Raw genomic sequence first — 8,538 nt, forward strand, 5'->3', positions numbered from 1 at the left:
TACGGGAAGTGGCCAATCGCAGCGTAAAGGTCTATGTAAACCAAGCGAATCTCGCAATATCCACAATACAAAATCTTACTTTGGTGAGAACGTTATGTAATCTAAAGCGATCTTATAAGAAGATTTTTTTTTCTTTTTACACAGTAACTTGTGAAGAAGATTCTTATGTCACTAGCAATATACTGAGGTGACGAAAGTAATAGTACAGCGATATGCACCTACACAGATGGCGGTAATATCGTGTACACAAGGCATAAAAGACCGTTGCATTGGCTGAGCTGTCATTTATGCCCAGGTGGTTCATGTGAAAAGGTTTCTGACGTGATTATGGGCGCAAGACGGGAATTCACATACTTTAAACGTGGTATAATAGCTGGAGCTAGACTCGTGGAACATTCCATTTCGGAAATCGTTAGGGAACTCAGTATTCCGACATCCACAGTGTCAAAATGTGTGCGAGGATACCAAAATTCAGATATTGCCTCTCACCATGGGCAATGCAGTGGCCGACGGCCTTCAGTTCACGACCGAGAGCACCGGCGTTTGCGTACAGCTGTCCGGTTAACAGACAAACACGCCGCGTGAAATAACGGCAAAAATGAATGTTGGACGTACGACGAACGTATCCGTTAGGGCAGAGAGGCGAAATGTGGCGGTAATGGCAGCAGGGAACCAACGTGACAGCCTTTGCTAACAGCGCGACATCGCTTGCTGTGCACATCCTGGGCTCGTAAACATTTCGGGTGAACCCTAGACGTAAACTGTGGCCTCGTCAGATGAGTCCCGATTTCAATTGGTAAAAGCTGACGGTTGAGTTTGAGTGTGGTGTAGACCCCACGAAGCGAATGACTCAAGTTATCAACAAGGCTCCATAATCGTGTGGGCGATGTTTAAATGCGATGGACCGGGTCCTCTGGTCCAACTGAACCGATCATTGACTGGAAATGGTTATGTTCGGCTACTTGGAGACAATTTCCGCCAAACAGCGATGGAATTTTTGTGGACGACAATACGTCTTGTCACCGGGCCACAATTGTTCACCACTGGTCTGAGGAACATTCTGGACAATTCTAGTGAATGACCTGGCCATCCAGATAGCTCGACATGAATCCCACGAACGTTCACGGGACGTAATTGGGAGGTCAGTTCGTGCACATAACCCTGCACTGGTACAGTTTCGGCATTATGGACAGCTATAGAGAAAGCATGACTCAATATTTCTGCAGGGGACTTCCAACGACATTGTACACATGAAAAGTAAAAAGCAAACTTCTGTAAGAAAGCTACATTCACTTTGTTAAAGAGAAACAACTTCAACTGTTTCACTTCTCTGTTAGCATCCGATGTGCGAAGAGGCATGTTACCGATATCCCTATAGTGCATTTTTTTATGCAACAGTAATGAGATTCGTTCATAAATACTCGAGTCTACAAAACCTGTGACAAACTGTTTCATATCATAATACTGAATCTGTTCAATGGTTTGCATTTTTCAGGTAGATGCTGTCATGACGAGACAGATTAATTTTCAGTTGAGCCACAATACGAACCACATGTCCCTCAGACCGAAAGTTAACCTAACGCACCAAACAAGCACGGCAGATACTTGTCGACCACATGAGTACGCGTGGCAGAAAGTCGCACACACGCCTAGTTGCCTCAAAGTAGAACCTGATTCTGTACGGATGTATTTTCGATCACAGGCCTACAAACTCCACAAACTACGACACATTTGCCTCAACTTTCATGAAACCGATAAACTTATTGTTTGAAGTGAGGCATCTTCAGCAGTCTGCTGTATATATGCAACCTTTATTTCTAAGCCACTTATATTGCAAGCATCATCACTGTAGGACTAGAAGTAAAATGAAACTAAGAAATGAGAATTATACACAGTCAATTGAAAATATAAATATTGTGCGTATGAAGGAAGAATTACTTACAGTACTTATAAAGCTGTACAGTGAAAAATCAAAAAGACGTTAACATCACATAGGGCAAGATCATATGATCTATATAAATAAATATAATGAAGTGCATACAATTAGACTGACTTCAATGCGATTCATACAGTTAGTGTCATGAATAGAAGACAACAAACAGGTACATTTTATCCATATAACACCAAAGATGGTATAATGAAAGAACATGGAAAGTAAAGTAACATCTATCATCATAGGCCACAGAGTACGTGTATCTATGGAGTGAGCATAGCCTCCTGCGCATGTTCTCAACATCAAATCGGGCCAGTCAGGTGATTTTGGGATAACGCTGCTTGTCTACAAATTGCAGTAATGGCGAAACTTTAATATCACACTATTCGCCTTGTACTGTCGCTGTTACAGATGCAAAGAGAAGTATGTGAATGGAGGACCAGTAACTTTTCATAGGTATGTACAACTGTAAATGTCATACTGATATGACGCACTTTATACGACGAAAAATATCGGAACACGATATTATACAGTCTTGTACTGTGGAGATAATTTCTGCAGTGTTACAGTGATGTGTTTGTGGCACAAGTGTTAGATCAATTTGCACATGTGTTTGAGTAAACTGCCAGTCAGTGTATACCAGTTGGTGCTATGTTGATATGGTGATAAAATTTACACATAACAGTCTGATCAGTTTCCTCCAATTTATGCAGGTTCTCAAAACCTTGTATGTATCTAAAGATTTCTGTGCGAGACAGTTTCTATGCAGTATCATTGTAATTAATTAAAAACAGAGATTCGAAAATATGAAGAAGTGCAATAAAAAACGTAAAAAAATATTGCTGGATGTCCAATCTTCCCATAACCGTTAATCATGTAAATAAAGTGGAATCTTGCTATGATACTGTGACGAAGAAGCACAATACCATTGCTCTTCACACCTTTACGCCAGCTTCAGTTCCTGGTGTCAATTTGTCATATGTCTATAAAATGCGTATAAAAAGTTTCACCGTATTTCTAACGGTGATCCATCTGTAGCAACAAAGTAATAACACTCGAAACATGCTAAATGCTGTACGGGCTAAAACGCGCCGTCCCAAAATCACGTGACTCGAGCTTTAAGACATGTTGGGGACACAGTTCTCGTTCTGCGCATCCGAATGCTCACTCCATCAGGCCAAAGTTTGGCAGCAGTTATAGATACAAGAAAAATGGCTTCCAAAACATCGATGTGTATCGGTGTTCAAATAATCCTTAACCTAGTTGTAGCGGTATCCAGTAACAAGTAATTATCAAATATACAGTATCAATCTGTATTTAGAAACGAAATGAACATAAGTAAGGAATAACTTCCTATGCATTTTTTATGGACAACGTTGTTACACAATGAAGTAAGATTCTGGTCCAGTGTAAAAAATATTACTATCGTTCTCACTTTAGTAATACAATAGTTTTATAGGCGTTAGGCACTACCAGTAATTTAAAAGTGCTTCTGTAACACTAATCAGAGTGAACAAAGGTTAAGTCCCAATAAATCTACAATGTATTTCAGAATAAAAAGTCTTGGTTGCGACGCTGTTTCATATTAATGAGGCGTTTCACCATTTTATGGTATGATTAGAGTGTATAAAAATAGCTGGTTATGTAACCTATCCGTCATAAATCTATATAAAATGGAAAATGGGAGCAAAGGTAACATATGCATATGTACTCAATCCCTGATAAAAACACACAAAATGCAAAATGGACCAAGTTAGCTTAAGTGTTCAACGTCTACTTTACATTTTATTTGTTTTTATGACATGTGGATAACATATAAAGTTACTGTTGCGTCCACTTTCCATTTCATATGACCTTATGCCCGATGGGTTACATAAGCAGCTCCTTTTACACCATCTGATGGTGCCCCAAAATGGTGAAGCGCACCATTGATATTAAATAACTTTGCAACCAAGACTGTTTTTATTCTGAAATAATTCTAAACTGGTTGCTGTAGCAAATTTTTAAACATACAACGGTAAGACGAAACTCTTATGCTAAGTGAACACTTAAAACATCTATGGAGTGTGGCATAGCATATAAGAACATATAACCTAGAAATGTATACACCAATAATGGGTATTAAAGAAGAACCTCAGGCTAGAACTACATATTAAGCCGTGACGTACATAGCTTACACCCTATTTGTGTGATAAGAAGTCTAAGTAGTACATACACTCACTGGTAATTACTACCATTACCTCTAACTAACGTAGGCATCATGTAATTACCACAAACATGCAGAAGTGCAACAGTTTTCATTTAAAAATTACATAGTAAGTTATTACTTACTGATAACGTTTATTTCCATTTTAATTACAGATTATTATTCTACACTTTGATCCTAAGGGCTGTTACGGGATACCACTATGATTAGGCTAGGAATTGTTAGGACACTGATACACATCGATGTTATGCCACTGCTGCCAACCTTTGGCCTGATAATTGGGTTCTTGGTCTGTGATGACAGATGTTCCTTTGCTTTTTATAGTCTTTCACTGTACCATCTTTAGTGCTATTTTGACAATATAATGAATCGCACTGGAGTAAATTTTATTGTTTCTTTGCAGTTCATCATGACGCTTATTTATATATATATATTTATATAGATCACGCAATATTTGACGTTAACGCTGTTCTGATTTTTCACTGTATAGCTTTGTAAGCACTGAATGCGATTCTCTCTTCAGACAAACACTATTTACATTTCTCATTTGGCAGACTTACTACATATATTTTTCGTTGTATTTTACTTCTAGTCCTCCAGTGATGCTGCTTGTAATAAGTGAAACAGGTTGAGAAATAAAGTTCCACATGTAAAGCTAAAGCCTCACTACGCGCTACTTCAAATGTCTGCCGGCTGTAAGTAGTTGCCTTGTAATCTTATCGTTGGCTGGCTTTATACCATAAGGTTATCGGTTCTATATCCAAATGTGCGGGATGGCACCTTATAACCTCATATGGACGGCAGCGCTTCACTCAGTAAACGAAGCTGCCTGTATCTACATAAAAAAAAACTTTGGTTCTTCAAAATGACTTTCACAAACTCATAATGAAAGCAGTAAATACGGACCTTTGATAGCACCAACACACACATATCCCAACATAAACAAGTTTTCACGAACTGTATTACAACCTCCAGTTTCTCCGTGGCCACAAATTCTTCGTCGAAGCTCATTTAAAATATGGCTTGGTGATCGACTACCCCTCACCTCCCCCTATCCACACCAACTATTCACCAGTTTAAAGTTAAAGTGACTATTACTTTCCACTGTCTCGCCAAACATCCCTTTTTTATTCAATTGAAGAAAAAGTCAGAAAATGAGTCCATGATCATATTTTCGGCACTTTATTTTAGCGGTCCGTCTTGATTACACAAACTTTCGCACTTCACTATTACCGGTTTCGGCTACTGCCATCTTCAGATCATAAAATATTCTGATGTAGTATCAACGTCAAGCACTTACTATGTACAAACATGTTTAGTTTGACTTTGACACTAAATCAGAATATTTTATGATCTAAAGATGGTAGTAACCAAAACCGGTAATATAGAGAAGTGTAAAAGTTTGTGTGAAAAAGACGGACTTACATTTCCTAAATGATTTTTTATTGGTGTTTAAATCAGTAATCGTCAAGCTTTTTGCTCAAGAGTCAATACTGACATCTCGGTCCGCATACGTATTGATATTATTAATTTATGTAGGTTGCCAAGTAATAATAAGTCAATAACCTACATATTATTAGGCCCCAACAGACTAGCTATAAGTTGTTCGCCGGCCCCAATTAATGATCGTTAAAAATCGGCATTATTCGGAACATTTCGTGTCGACTGTTTTCTGTTTCACATTACTGTCATCCTTAGTGACCTCAAGTTGTGATACCGGTATTGCAAGAAACTGACTAACTGTTGCGGTGTTGTCTGTATGAGCAGATGATTAACTGATTAATAACAATAACTTGTGTATTATGCACTATGAGACTATCACAAATGTTTGGTAAATTTCTTTAAAGTCAGTACCGCCATTAGACTGTTTATTATTTGCAGTGTTACATTTACACGCTCATGATTTCGGCTTCAAAGTGCTATTATCAAGTGTTTTACGTGTTATACAGGGCCTAAGATGGCATACTGTTGTATTTAAAATACACTATTAGGCACATTGTCTAAGGGTCGATATTTCTGGTAAAACCTACTGCTTTGTTTTATCACTGAGTACACCATCTTGACTGAATGGCAGTTGGCTAAGCCAACGAGGACTTTAAAACACACATAATAGAATGCATAAAAGAGCAGACCCAATCTAAAAACTGGAAAAGCAGAGGGATAAAAGAGTGATCCTAGGAGGGGGGAGTGGTCATAGGTCCCAGACAAGGAAAAAATGGTGAGAGGCCCCAAACAAACACCCTGCCCCCTGCTCCAGGACTAAAGCAAAAACCTTATATCTGAAAACAAAAACCACTTTCACAGAGGAAACTGAAGATCATTTCAACCATTCATGAATCGTCTGCTAATATTAAAGGTAAGGAATCTGGAAGACTATACTAAGCATGAAGAGCCAAAAGATGGGGGCATTCGACCAATATATGGGGTACCGTGGGTCTGGCTCCACAACCATATTGTGGGGGTGGTTCGTTACAAAGGAGAAACAATGGGTGAGCCTGGTATGACCAATGCGTAGACGGCATAAGACAGTGGACTCCTCCTGAGGGAGCAGAAGGAAGAGCAGCAAACCACAGTAGTGCACCAGACATTGTTCCACTTTTGGGCAAAGAGAGATCTGATGCAGATCCGCATATCTGCAGCTGGAATCATGCAAGACGAAGGGGGTTAAGTATCTGCTTCTCGAGCCAAACGGTCAGCCAGTTCACTCCATGGGATGCCCACATGACTTGAGACCCAAGAAACAACTGAGCAGATGGCACGGCCAAGGGCAGAAAGAAGGTCATTGATAGCAAAGACTTAAGGGTGACGAGAGTAGCATCGGTCGATTGCCTACAGGTTAATCACCAAGTCGGTATATATTAAAACACAGTGAATGGAGACCTGAGCAACAAAATGGAGGGCCCTGTTAACAGCTATCAGCTCTCCTGTGAACACACTACATGATCCCAGCAATAAATGGTGTCCTAAGCCACTAAGACATGTGAAAGCGTATCCTGCCTTATCCATCGTGTTTAACCATCAGTGTAGAAGAAGGTAGCACCCTGGAACTCTGCGAGGATGGAACATACAAGATGCTGGAAGACCACGGGGGCAACAGCGACCTTAGGACTCTGAAATAAGTCGATCCTAATATGTGGTCTAGTTGTTGTTGTTGTTGTGGTCTTCAGTCCTGAGACTGGTTTGATGCAGCTCTCCATGCTACTCTATCCTGTGCAAGCTTTTTCATCTCCCAGTACCTACTGCAACCTACATCCTTCTGAATCTGCTTAGTGTATTCATCTCTTGGTCTCCCTCTACGATTTTTACCCTCCACACTGCCCTCCAATACTAAATTGGTGATCCCTTGATGTCTCAGAACATGTCCTACCAACCGATCCCTTCTTCTGGTCAAGTTGTGCCACAAACTTCTCTTCTCCCCAATCCTATTCAAAACTTCCTCATTAGTTATGTGATCTACCCATCTAATCTTCAGCATTCTTCTGTAGCACCACATTTCGAAAGCTTCTATTCTCTTCTTGTCCAAACTATTTATCGTCCATGTTTCACTTCCATACATGGCTACACTCCATACGAATACTTTCAGAAATGACTTCCTGACACTTAAATCAATACAGGATGTTAACAAATTTCTCTTCTTCAGAAACGCTTTCCTTGCCATTGCCAGCCTACATTTTATATCCTCTCTACTTCGACCATCATCAGTTATTTTGCTCCCCAAATAGCAAAACTCCTTCACTACTTTAAGTGCCTCATTTCCTAGTCTAATTCCCTCAGCATCACCCGACTTAATTAGACTACATTCCATTATCCTTGTTTTGCTTTTGTTGATGTTCATCTTATATCCTCCTTTCAAGACACTGTCCATTCCATTCAACTGCTCTTCCAAGTCCTTTGCTGTCTCTGACAGAATTACAATGTCATCAGCGAACCTCAAAGTTTTTATTTCTTCTCCATGGATTTTAATACCTACTCCGAATTTTTCTTTTGTTTCCTTTACTGCTTGCTCAATATACAGATTGAACAACATCGGGGAGAGGCTACAACCCTGTCTTACTCCCTTCCCAACCACTGCTTCCCTTTCATGTCCCTCGACTCTTATAACTGCCATCTGGTTTCTGTACAAATTGTAAATAGCCTTTCGCTCCCTGTATTTTACCCCTGCCACCTTTAGAATTTGAAAGAGAGTATTCCAGTCAACATTGTCAAAAGCTTTCTCTAAGTCTACAAATGCTAGAAACGTAGGTTTGCCTTTCCTTAATCTTTCTTCTAAGATAAGTCGTAAGGTCAGTATTGCCTCACGTGTTCCAGTGTTTCTACGGAATCCAAACTGATCTTCCCCGAGGTTGGCTTCTACTAGTTTTTCCATTCGTCTGTAAAGAATTCGTGTTAGTATTTTGCA

This window comes from Schistocerca americana, chromosome 1 (assembly GCF_021461395.2).
Source record: "Schistocerca americana isolate TAMUIC-IGC-003095 chromosome 1, iqSchAmer2.1, whole genome shotgun sequence".
In the NCBI taxonomy this organism is placed as follows: domain Eukaryota; kingdom Metazoa; phylum Arthropoda; class Insecta; order Orthoptera; family Acrididae; genus Schistocerca; species Schistocerca americana.